This window comes from Cryptomeria japonica, chromosome 5 (genome assembly GCF_030272615.1).
Source record: "Cryptomeria japonica chromosome 5, Sugi_1.0, whole genome shotgun sequence".
Lineage (NCBI taxonomy): Eukaryota > Viridiplantae > Streptophyta > Pinopsida > Cupressales > Cupressaceae > Cryptomeria > Cryptomeria japonica.
Genome location: NC_081409.1, coordinates 546852030 through 546866228, shown reverse-complemented (window position 1 = coordinate 546866228; position 14199 = coordinate 546852030).

Sequence of the window (14199 nt, the reverse complement as noted above, 5' to 3'; positions counted from 1 at the left end):
GGTAGGCCTTGCTCTTTGTTGAATATACCACAAAAATACCACTTTCCTATGTCCTCATCTCTTTTGATATAACATTTGCTACCAAATACTCTGAAATATCTCACAGTAGGAACATGACTAAACCAAATATCATAAAGGCTCTTACCGATATCACCTTTGATGTGAACTTTGTTGAATGTATAAACAACAGTTCTAATGGCTTCTCTCTAGTAAATCTTCAAAATATTTCCTTCAATCAACATAATCCTTGCAGCATCCAAAACAATTATGTTCTTTCTCTCAACGACTCCATTATGCAAAGGAGTTCTAGGAGCAGATAATTGTCTTCTATTCCCATGCTTCTCACAGAATGAATTGAACTCACTGGAACAAAATTCTCCACCTCTATCAGATCTCAAACAATTCACCTTCAATCCAAACTCAGTCTCAACCTTAGCTTTGAATATCTTGAATTTGTCAAATGGTTCTGATTTCTCCTTCAGAAATACAACCCACATCATCCTTGAATAATCATCAACTAGAAGCATAAAATATATATCATCGTGTACACTTCTAACATTTTTAGGTCCACATAGGTGAGTATGTACATGATCTAGAAATCCTTCTGATGTATACTATTTGCTTTTGAAAGAAAATCTTGTTTTCTTACCCAACTGACATTCCTTACATACTGGATTAGCAGGCTTAACAATCTTATGTAGATCTCTAACAACATGTGTAGAACAGATCTTAATCATTGAATCAAAATTCACATGACACATTCTCCTATGCCACAACCAACTCTCATCAATTTGAGCAATCAAACAACTTTTCTCACCAGCATTCAAATAAAAAATGTTACCTCCAATCTTAGTTCTAGATGCAATATCTATATAGGAGACATTCAAGATCTTGCATTTGTTAGACAATTCAAATAACCGGAAGACAACTGAGAGAGGGGGTGAATCAGTTATCACCAGATTATCGGAATCTTAAGCAATTAAAAATTTAATACCGGAACCCAAAAGATCAATATCGGAATGCATAACCCAATTACCGAAATAGCAGATATACCAATTAAGCATAAACAACAATCAGAGAATAAATACCATCCACATGACACCAAGATTTGTACGTGGAAAACCCATTAAAGGGAAAAATCACGGTGGGAAGCCTACGCACAGTCAGATAATACTTTTGTTGTAAGTATATGATTACAATTGAGGGGCATGCACTTGCAGGAAGGCCAACAACCTAGAGCACACTGCTCATCACAAAAGGAGTCTCACTGACTACATAAAAATCTAGACTACAATCCAAAGGAAAGAATGAACTACAAAGATAGCATCTCCTATGCTTGAACACAGTTCTGGTTAAGCTCAATACCGGAAAACTAAATCCTCTTACATAAACCCAACTCGATCACCAATGATTGATCAAATCCTCTGCCTGAATGATTATTACATTATTCGCTCATTACATCCTCACATATGATCTGCAATGAGATCTTACATCATATATACAAACCCTCGACCACAAACAATAAGGTCAGCCACCAGACAATAAAAAAATTACATAATTACAAAACATGTCGGCCTGAGACCAAACAAATAATATCCAACCCATAAGACATCCCGAAAACAATCGAAAAATTCCAATCCACACATTACATTAAGTCGGTCCATAACCTAGATAATATCGGGACCCAATTTAGGTCCGCACATACTAAAGCAATGATCCCAATCAACCAAGTCTCGAACATGATCACCATCAGCATCCTGAATCTCCACCAGAAGTCACACCAACACAACTTATGCATATCATCAAAGATCTTCAACAAATCTCTATTAGTGAAACCCTCGCCGAAACAACAAACCAAGCTTACCAGCATATAGGATGGCATCCGATCACCAGCTAAAAACCAACTGATTAAACATGAATCTGAGTAGCATGAATAAGACAATTCCATAACCCAAACATACCGGAGCATACCGGATCGTGATGATCCAAACCAACCATAAACCAAACAACTTACCGAGACCAGAAGGATACCGGTAAAGCAACCAAAACAGCTAGTGTTGACATCAATGACAAAACATCAATGCAACACATAATCAATTCCTCCAAATGGCCAACAGCATTTACCATCCTTGAATTGTAGATCATAACCCTTATCAATCATTTGTCCAACACTCAGAAGGTTATGCTTCAAACCTTCAACATATAAGGCATCATCAATGTTATGCTTACCATCAAAAGAAATAGAACCTCTCCCACAGATTACATCCAAATATAACTATTCCACCATCATATCTTTCCATACTTACGAATTTTCTTTTATCACCTATCATATGATGTGAACAACTGCTATCAATTACCCATTCATCTTTCTCTTCAACTTTAGCAGCTAAATCTTTTTCCTCAATAGTATAGCTAGTGGAATCAACAGGTACAGGTTCATCTTCCTTAATGGTAAAGAATACAACTTCATCTCCTTCATATTCTTCATCTGTAATACCTTCATCAGCATCATAATAACAGTTCTTCTAATTTCTAAAATTTTGGTTATGCTTGTAAGACTTGTCATACTTCTAATGCTTGTCATATCTATCATTCATTTCATGCTTATCAAACTTATCATGCCTTTCATACTTAGCCATTCTCTTCGGGCATCTAAAAGAAAAATGTCCTATCTTATTGCAAGAGAAATATTTCAAAGGCAACTTTCCATCATACTTATCGGCACCTTTAGGAAATCTCCGGGCAATCAGAGCTTCAAGTTTATCTAGCTCCCTTTCTTGCTCTTCCATCTCTCTTCTCTCTCTTTCATATCTAGATATTATGCGCTCATCAGGATCATATTTTTGCTTTCCGGATATATATGCAAATGCTCTAAATGTTGTCTCAAACCATGTGATTCTCCAAATTCACTCAGCTCAAATGCAGCAAACTTTCCAACCAACATATCTCTTGTCACAGTAGTCACACTCCGGATCTCATCAATATCAGCAACCTTATGCTTATAGGTAGGAGGAAAAGATCTCAGTACCTTAGCAACAATTTCATCTTCCTCAATAGTTCCACTAGCACATCTAATACCTAGGACAAGATCATTCACCTTAGCCATAAAAGAGTGTATGTTCTCATCATCTCCCATCTTCAATGTCTCATACTTTCCTTTTAAACTCTGCAACCTAGCAGCCTTCACTTGTTTATCACCTTCATACAACACCTCAAGCTTCACCCAGATCTCATGTGCGGTCTGAAGTCCCATCACATTTGTTATCTTAGAATCAATCAAGGAACTAAGCAATGCTTTCTTTTCTCTAATATTATGTTCTGCTTCCTTAACCTCATCAGGAGTAGATGGTCCATTCTGAGGAACAACATAGACATTCTTTGTAATCTTCCAATAATCTTCACCAAGACATTTCAAGTGCACTTCTATCTGGTCCTTCCATATAGCATAGTTACTTCCATAAAATCTTGAACTTTCCTTATTAAAGATTACACCTTGAGCTACCATCTCGAATCTCCTCAAGCGATTAAGCTTCTACCGAAGGATCTAGCTCTGATACCAATTGTTAGCAGTAATCAAGAAGGAAGACTGAGAAGGGGGGTTGAATCAATCTTTATCAGAACAATAAACAAAACATAGATCTGATAAATTGTGGTAATAAGACAGATAAGCAAATTAACAGCACAACACCAAAATTTTGACGTGGAAAACCCGGTTAAGGGAAAAACCACGGTGCGAACCTACCCATGGTAAGATGATACTCTACAGTTTTATGTGAAAATGTTACAATGGAGAATGCACATGCATTCAGGCACACTGCCTAGAGCTCACTGCTCAAATATAATGGCCCGAAAGGCTACAACCCTTAAGGAAGACTCACTGACTTGCAATAAGATTCAGACTACAATCCAGAAGAAATCAACTAAAAGATTATCATCTTCAAATGCCTGATTACAGTTCTGGTTAAGCACAAATGTCTGCTCTGCAATACCAATCTCTATTCAATCACAATTTCGAAGGTTGAATCACTTGCTCACACATAAACCTCTCTCTGATAATGCAGACACAACATCGACACCAAAACCACATGACTATATCACCTATATATACAATTCATCAACCTTGACAATAAGGTCGGCTAAATCCTCAATTACAAAATTACATCACATGATACAAATATCGACCATCGAACCATTATAATGATTTGCATAGCATAGTATGGTCCTAAATCAAATTCTCAAATGATCACAACCATCGAAAATCATGCCAAGATCAACCGCAACACGCTACACCACCAGAAATATCGCATAACGTGTAAATCATCACCGGTTGATAGAAACCACCAAAAACTCTCACAACAATCAATGTGGAATACCAAAACAAATAGGAAATAACTAGTAAACACCAGCAAGCATGCTAGAATTACCAGGAACAGCTACACCAACACCACTTTTCAAATCTTCATTGGTCAACGTCTGAAAGCTCAAGAACACAACCAATCACCAGCTGTCACGAAGAAAGATAACTTGCGGAGTACCAAATCACAATCAATCTGAAATGAAGATACACAAGACAATCATAAAAAATATCCCAAAATATCATCACTAGATTTGATCACACTGGAGTATACCGGAGGATATACCGAACTCTGCAAAACAGTGATCAGCAAACCAGCACTACAAACTGGATCAGAAAATCTTCCCAATCAACAATCATCGGAAGAATATATGGGAATATGTTGACATCAATGACAACAACATATTCTAGCAGCAACAATTCATGACAATATCCAACAGTCTCTGAGTCAACTATCTAACTATCCTTGGATGAATATGAACCTATTGTTGTAAGGGCATGTCCCTTAATAGTTTTGGTAAGATCAATGATAGGTTTCTTCACAACTTCTTCCATAGTTACAATCCTCTTGGAAAAAACTTTGCTATCATGATTTTGTAATCCATAATAAGTACATTGAACCTTTCCTTTCTTTTTATACTTGGAAGTATTCTTTTCTGAGTTTGAAGAAGATACGGCATGTGTGTCAACATTAGTCTTCTGCTTAGATGATTGATCATTTTTTGAAACTGATTCTTCTTTAGGTTTATTTGATGACTTCTTTCCATTTCCCTTAGATAATTATATAACAAGTGTCTAACTATTGGAAGATGTGATAACATCCATAATGATTCACTTAGATTGTTATCTTGTGTGATTCATCTTGTGTGATTCTATCACAATACTATTCAAAAGTAGGCATGACATACACTATTCCAAGAGAATCCAAAGTAGAGTAAAAAGAAGAAGCAAACATCTAAAAAGAACCTTTGAGATTAGATAATACCAATAACACACACACACTATCTTTTTTTTTTTACCACAATCTTTAATTTTAAAAAGCAAGGATTTAAATTAAACCAAGAAACCTTTAATAGAAGGGAAGGAATTAGGAGACAATATTGTCCATTTTGCATCTGATTGCGGTAATTTTGAACTCATCCACTATACCAAATAGAGTATTAAATGTATCCCCCATTTTCTTAGGATTAGTGAAAAAAGAATATGAAATTTTAAATTATTGAAAATAAGAACACCTATAATATCCATTGCCTTTTCTATCTTGTTTTGATAAGTAAATTGTTCAAAATTTGTATTGAACTTTAGTGGTTACCCCTCGACCATCTTCCTTAATCTCTTAGACTAAAGAATTTTTTGTACTTTCACTTTTCAAGTATGGTAATTATGTGGAGTTAACAAATTTTTAGGATCCACGATGCAACCACAACAAGGAATGGGAATTGTGCCTTAGAATACTCCTAAAAAATTGTATTACAGTTGAATGTATACGTCCTAGAAATTTGGCACTTTATATGTTAGTCAAAATGTTGATTTGGCATTGCAAAACATAAATCTTAAAATCAAACACAAATTAGAACTCTTCAATAACAAGTTTCCCAAAAACACAACAACTTATTTGCAATTTTCTTCTTTTTAGACTCCCATGCCTTCTCTAACATCCTCTGTAGTGTTAGAGTATTAAGGTATTTACTTGATTAATTAAACAATATTTGTTTAATTATTTAAGTTCCCTTTATCTCTTTTACACTTAAGCTAACTTTAGGTGCATAATAATTAATTCTTTTATTAATAATTATGTGCAAGCCTAGGTTTTCCTTTTAAGGGTTTCTTGACCTATTAGAGGTTATACTTTTCATTGTATTGCAAGGATTATTACATTACACATTTTGTGAATATTGAGCTCTCATCTTTTTGAGCATATTTTATGTGTATTTGATTCCTTGCTTCTCCTTGTAATAGGTTATTCAGCTTGCAGAGATCATTTGGGCTCATGTGGTGTTGTGTTTCTCAACTCTCACATGGTATTAGAGCTTCAGATCTACAGCTATTTGTTCTTGTTTTGAGAATTTTTGCATTGGAAGTAGATCTAGGGTTTCAGGAAGTTTTTTATGTACTTAGGGATAGGCCTTTTTTCTGAGCACTTTGGGCCTAAACGAACCTCACCATTGTGCTCAGAAGGCCCAAAAACCCCTATAGTCATATAAAACTTGCCTAGTTTTGACTCCTGAGCATCTAGGGGTAATTTTTCTTCAGTACCAGGTCGTACGACCTTGGCACGCAGTTCGAGAAAAAATTCAAAAAATAAATATTTTTTGCCTTTTTACGGCATGCAGACCAATTTTTTGATTTTTTGAAAAAAATAAATTTTAAAATCAAAAATCAAAAAATATTGCAAAAGGCGAAAAGAAAAAGTGTTTTTTTAAACAAATTTTTTGTTTTGGGGGGTTTCCCCATGGTACGCAGGGTACCATGGGGCCCCTTACCAAGTTGCAAGCCCCCGCCGCACTCCGGCCGCCGCTGGCACCCTCCGGCCCCACCTTCCCGGCCGCCACAGCCGCAGCAACCCCTGGCCGCTGCAGCGCCCCGCCCGTCGGCCCCCGTCGCAGCCCACCGCCCGCCAGTCCCTCACCGCCTGCGACCTCCCTACATAGCGCTGGAAACAGCCCCGCGTCACCAGAACTTGCCCCGCGCTACCGACCACAGCTCCATCGCCCATCGAACACCCTCCGCTCGGCCGCCACTGCGCCCCCGCCTGGCCACCGGGGTGCCACCCGCCTGCCACCGAAGCGCTGCCCACTGGCCACCTCTGCCAGGCTCCTGCCACCAAACCTCCACCCTCTTGTCTTTTTAAGGGGGGGTTCATTTTTTTGCCATATCTTGAGAATACAGAGTCATTTTTTTGAAAACGAATAGGCATCAGAAAGCTGGTTCCGAGCCAGACTTTGTGATGTTAGATTTTTTTTCCAATTTTTATGTTTGACTGTGTTTTTTTCCAGTCAAAGTGGGGTCTCTTTTTTGCACTCTGGGAGCCATAGAAAGAGCATCTGAACTCCGTTTTTTGAAAACTTTATATCATTGGAAAGTTTGTCCTGTGTACTTTCCAGCCATATCAGTTTTCTTTCCAGATCTGGTCCAAGAATGTTTTCTTCAGTTTTTTGCTTTTTCAGCACTCTGTGGATATCTTGGTTGTTTCAAGTCCTGGGATCTCTTCTCTGAGTAGGATGTGTCTATTTTGGTTCTCCTTTCTATTTCATGTCTTCTTATCATTGTAGCTTCTTTTATGCAAACGCACTGAGATAAAGTGCCATCATGCATTGTTTACTTGGGATCCTGCACATCTTGTCTTATTGTACATGCACTACTTATAAAGTGCCATGAGGGGGTTGATATTGGCCTTGTTTGCCATCCACCTTTTTCAAGTGAGTATTCCTTCCACGACACTTTGTACTTTCTCTACGCCTTTGATGTTCCTGGTTCTTCGTCATGCAGTTCTTGTTGGCCGTTCTTTTCAGTGTACCTCTCACTCTCCCTCTTTAGCATTATGGGGAGGTTTGTCCAATTGATTCTAATGCTTTCGTGGTTCGATTGATCAGCTCTTCAGGCTTTGGTTTCTCATGCCATCTATATCTTCGAGTTCAGTTGTTTGCCTTTGTTTTTCTTCTGATTCGAGTAGTGTCATTTGAGGGCATTCATACAGATTACAGTCTTCTCTACCTGGTCATGTTCTATTTCAGTGGAGATTCTTCAGATCAGCAGTTATTCTTCGACAGTGTTTGCAGGTTCTTCATGATTCAATGATTCTTCTGATCTTCTCTTGTTCCTATCTTTTGGAACATTCTTGTTTGGAAGCTTTTTCAATCCTTCTTCTTGCTTTTCCATCTCTATTTGGAGTAGAGTTTTTTCCCACGTGGTTTTCTCTATTTCTCCGGTTCATAGAGATTTAGTTGTATTTGGGTACCTGATCAGGCCTTGTTGTCGAGACCCATCTTTCCTGCTTTCAGTAGTTGTTCTAGGTTTTAGCTTCTCCCTAAGTCTAGCTTGAGGGGGGGGGGTGTTAGAGTATTCGGGTATTTACTTGATTAATTAAATAATATTTGTTTAATTATTTAAGTTCCCTTTATCTCTTTTACACTTAAGCTAACTTTAGGTGCATAATAATTAATTATTATGTGCAAGCCTAGGTTTCCTTTTTAGGGTTTCTTGACCTATTAGAGGTTATTCTTTTCATTGTATTGCAAAGATTATTACATTACACATTTTGTGAATATTGAGCTCTCATCTTTTTAAGCATATTTTTTATGTATTTGTTTTATCTGTTATTTGTTTCTTTGCTTCTCCTTGTAACAAGTTATTCAGCTTGCAGAGATCATTTGGGCTCCTGTGGTGTTGTGTTTCTCAACTCTTGCATGTAGTACCCCTCCCTCGATCAGACTTTATAGATACGTATTTTAACTATGGATGACTTTTTCAATGGATATTAGTGGATACATTATGTGGTGATATTTTATTCAGATATTATGCTATGTCATTTTATGCTTTGATTTGAGATTCAGTGAATGTTGTTTATGCATTATTTCCTTATTGATGGTTAGATGTTAATTTTATTGGATTACTAGACATGGACTAGCACATTTACTTTATACGTGAGATGTGTTATGTATATGTCATCATGTATGTGTGAAAGTGTATGGGGTGCGAGGAAATGATTTTCCTTCACTCACTTCGGTGAGACAAGGAACGTCATGATTCTCCTTTGTCGGTGTGTGTGTGTGTGTGTGTGTGTGTGTGTGTGTGTGTGTGTGTGTGTGTGTGTGTGTGTGTGTGTGTGTGTGTGTGTGTTGTTTGGTGATGTAGGAATTACAGGTACAAGGTACTGACTTCACCTAGTTCCACAGGTCTGAGTGTACCTAAATAATCTGATGGAAGTGGAAGAGATACCATTAAGGCCCTAAGTTTCACCCTTAGCCTTGCTCGATAGTGAGCATTGTCAGTCATCGGTCAACTTTGCCTTTGTTGGTATGCGGGTCATGTTTCTGCTTTGCTTTGTTGGGTTGCGTGTTATGCGTCTTTGAATTTAAATTATTCTTTCTAATGATTTTTAATGAGTAATTAATTATTAATACCCTATGAATAATAATTATAAAATATTACGTTTATAAAATTAAATTAGAAATACATGATTTAGAGCATTTTATGGTTAAATAGATTTATCAATTATTTTATTCGATTAGTTAAAAATCGAATTGTTGATTTATTTATGAAATGTTATATTATGTTTTTCAATTGTTAAGAAAAAAAAAAGAATAAAGTTATTTTACCTTTATGAAATGTTTTAAATTGATTTTCATTTTTGAAAAAAAAAAAAGGAATTCATTTTAAATGAATAAATTTAAATGAAAATGCATTGTTTTGAAAAGAAATGTTATTTTTCAATTTTTCATATAAAAAAATTAAAATTTGCCTAAAAGGAGATATTTGTGTGAGAAAAAATCTTTATAATGGGAAATTTTTCCAAAATCATTCATTTTGCAATTTGGGGAAAAAATTTGGGAACTGTGTGTGTGTGGATTCTGGTGGAAAAATTTGTTGGTTGGAGAATATGGTTAGAGGCTTGCTCTTTTTCAAAATTTCTCTTCCTGGAAAGCTTACAAGGTTGGTGTTTTAAATCTTTCAGTTTTTGTAAAACCTTAATTGGTTAAACCTTTGTAGTTGATTATGTGTTGTGTTTGGAAAAAGGAATTGAATTTGTGTTTGATTTCTCTCCCTGTTGTTTTAAAAAATTAAATTTTTCAATTGTTGTTAAATGCCAAAATTTTCTTATTTTGGGCAAACCTAGGAATTTGGTTGTGTTTTGAAATTGCTGGAATGAAAAAGAAAATTGGTAGAAAAAAATAGTATATACCCTGTATTGTTTATCAAACCCCTGTTTTAAAAAAAAATGTTGTCAAAGGAAAATTAGCTATTTAAAATACTATTGGGTTTTCATTTTATTTTACTGGTAAAAATATATATATATTTATGGGTTTGGTTTTTAAAAAAATTAAAAATTAAAAAATATATATATATTAATTATGGGGGGGGAGGGGGGGTTGTCATAGGCACCACAACCCCATGGAGTGGGGAGTCGTGGCTTCCCCACGTCCATGGGGAGGGGGCCATGGTTGTGGAGCCACGTCATGGCCACCCATAGCCATGGGTTGTGGGGGATCACGTCATGGCCCCACATGCCCATGCCCTTCCCTTTCAAAATGGGTTGCGTGGCAACACAAATGCATACGGTTTTTTTTTAATTTTAATTTTTTTTAATATTATTTAATTAATATATATACATACATACATATATATGTATATATGTGTGTGTGTGTAGATATGTATGTATATATACATACATATATATATATATATATATATGTATGTATATATGCATACATACATACATACATATATACATACATATATGTATGTATGTATATGTATATACATGTATATACATACATATATGTATGTATATATATATATATGTATATACACATACATACATATATATGTACATATATAACACACATATATATATGTATATATGTATATACATGTATATACATACATATATGTATGTATATGTATATACATGTATATACATACATATATGTATGTATATGTATATGTATATACACATACATACATATATATGTACATATATAACACATATATATATATGTATATATGTATATATGTATATGTATATATATATACATATATATATATACATATATATATATATATATATCTGTGTATGTGTGTTATATATGTACATATATATATATATATATGTATGTATATGTGTGTGTGTGTATATGTGTGTACATATACATATACATACATACATACATATACATATACATATACATATACATATGTATATGTATATGTATATGTATACATATGTATGTATATGTATATATATGTGTGTACATATACATATATATGTATGTATATGTATATACATGTATATACATATTGATGCCCTTCTAAATGGACAAGGTTAGCAAATGACAAACAACACAAGACACAAGAAAATCGTTAGTGTTAGTCAATCAAAAACTAATCTAAACAGACATATCAAGAGAGATACTAAAATCATGCTAATATATCTAACAAATGAAACAAAGGTAATGAGGCATCTCCAAATGCCTCTTAGCATGCTCTTAGCTCCTTCTCCCTTGTTCCTCTCCTCTCCAAGTTCCAAAATAGTGTAGCTCTCAACAGCTTTTTGCACTATGGATGCTTATGAAGGATTGAGATTGTAGTATTGCTCTAAATGTAAATAAAGAAGCTAATATTAAGCTATTGATACTAAAATGATTTATTTTAACCAAAGTGACAATATATGAGTTTGCTATGCTAAATGCTCTCTAAAATGCCTATAGGTTAAATGCATACAAGTTTTCAGGATCTAGATTATGAAGAAATGGGCTCTATTTATAGGAAAAATGGAGCAATGGATGGTTGAGATTGAGTAATCTCAACAAGGGTCAGGATTGAATGATTTCAAATCCATGTGAGGGATTTCAACCCAATCCCAGGATGACAAGTGTCAATGTAAGATAGGTTGAGAGGGGAGGGAATAGGCATTAAATGCTTGATATGACCTTGGGAGTTAAAGTCAAGGTTAGTTGAATGAATAAACTCTTTATTCAAAGAATAAAGCTTTTATCCAATGGATAAACTCTTGTGCAAATGTGAAAAGGATGAATATGGTCAAAACAATAAATGTTTGGGGAGACAAGTTTGAAATAACCATAAATGGTTATGTAAGAGCTATAAATGGTCATGTAAGAGCCATTAGTGGTCTTGGAAGACTTTGGGGTTAATTTGTTGAACACACAAAACATTAAATGTTTTTCAAAGACTTTTGAAGTCTTTGAGAAGTGACTCCATTTTGCTTAGGAATGTGACAATAATTAGGGGATGGATTAGGCTAATTAGGAAAGGGTTAGAAGAATCTAGAAGGGGATTAGATTTTGCAAGTGGATTTGGTGCATGGGGGAAAATAGGATTTTATTAAAATAAAAATTCATTTATTTCAATAAATGAGTGCAAGTTGCATTTGTAGGAAAATGCAAGTGGGGGGGGATAATGATTTAAATTAATGTTTTTATTTAATTTATTTAAAAAAGGAATAGGGGGATTTAATTAAATAAATAGATTTTATTTATTTAATTGATTTGAATTTGGTTTAATGAATTAATTAAAATAAATTGAATAATTTATTTAATTAATAGAAGAATGTTTGGGGATAAATTAATTAAATATTAATTTAATTAACTGATGGCTAGTAGATTTTTAATCAAATAAATAGCGAATATTTATTTAATTAAGCTGGACAGATTTGTGTGACTACACATACATATATGTATGTATGTATATGCACACACACACACACACACACACACACACACGTGTGTAAACATATACATATGTGTATATATGTGTATATACATATACATATGTGTATATATGTGTATATACATATATGTGTGTGTGTGTGTGTATATGTATGTATGTATATTTACATACATATATACAAACACACATATATATACATACATACACACACACACACACATACATACATATATACATATATATGCATACATATATGTATAGAAATGTATATATGCACACACACACACACACATGTATGTATGTATGCATATATACATACATACATATGTATGTATGTACATATATATATATACACATATATATGTTATACATACATACATACATATACATATGTGTGTGTGTGTGTGTGTTTGTTGATTATTTAATAAAATAATAATGAGAGTAGTATTTTCAATTTGGGGAAAAATATCAGTTTTTCAACATTTAAGATTTGGTTTATATATTTGTTTGTGTGTGTGTGTGTGTGTGTGTGTGTGTGTGTGTGTGTGTGTGTGTGTGCGTGCGTGCGTGCGTGTGTGTGTAATTATATATATAATTGTGTATATGATTCAAATATGTTTATGATGGTTTGGAAATTTAAATGGATATGGCAAATACTGATATGAATTTTTAACTGTATCTGTGAAATGATTGTTTAAAAAGGATTTATTTTGGAAACTTAGAAACTTAGAAAACTTGGTCAAATGTGTATTGAAGGAAAAAAAAATGAATTGTTTATTCTGTTTGAGCGAAGGTGTTTGTTTCATTTCTGATTGTCTTCACATTTAACTCAAATTGAGAGTCTTTAGTTTCAAATAGAATTAGGTTTTTTCGTGTGGTCTTTTTCGTTGGTCGATCATGTGAGTTGATTGTGTTTTGTCAGTCGATTTAACCTATATGCAATGGCTTGTACAACCAAGTGTTTCTCAGTGGTTTTTAACTCCTTTGTGTAACTTTGTTTAGTACTCTTGCTTTGGAGTTCTTTTTGGGAATTTTTGTTTAGTGTCATAAGGAAGAGTGGCTTTCGAGTGAGGGTCGTGCCCAAAGAAGTTAGCAGGATAACCCCTCGAAAGTTGAATAAGTAAGTGATAACCTAATAATTTATTAAGGGTTTGGGTAGCTAAAATATTAATTAAGATAATTGCACCTTGCTCATGGTTGAGTGCTAGTACGGACTCAGGATGCAGTGGGAAGGCCTGGAATGGCAAACCAATAACCTTGTCTTCACGAAAGGATTGTTTGGGTCTGCATGAGACTTGGATGGGGTTGGGGGTTCGGGAGAGGTTACCAAGATAACCCAAGATGGGGTCAGGACCTATGGAGGCCTGCTAGGATAACCATTCCAAGCTATGTGATGACACTCTTCCCTTATGGTCACTAGTGTGTAGCCTTGTAGGTAT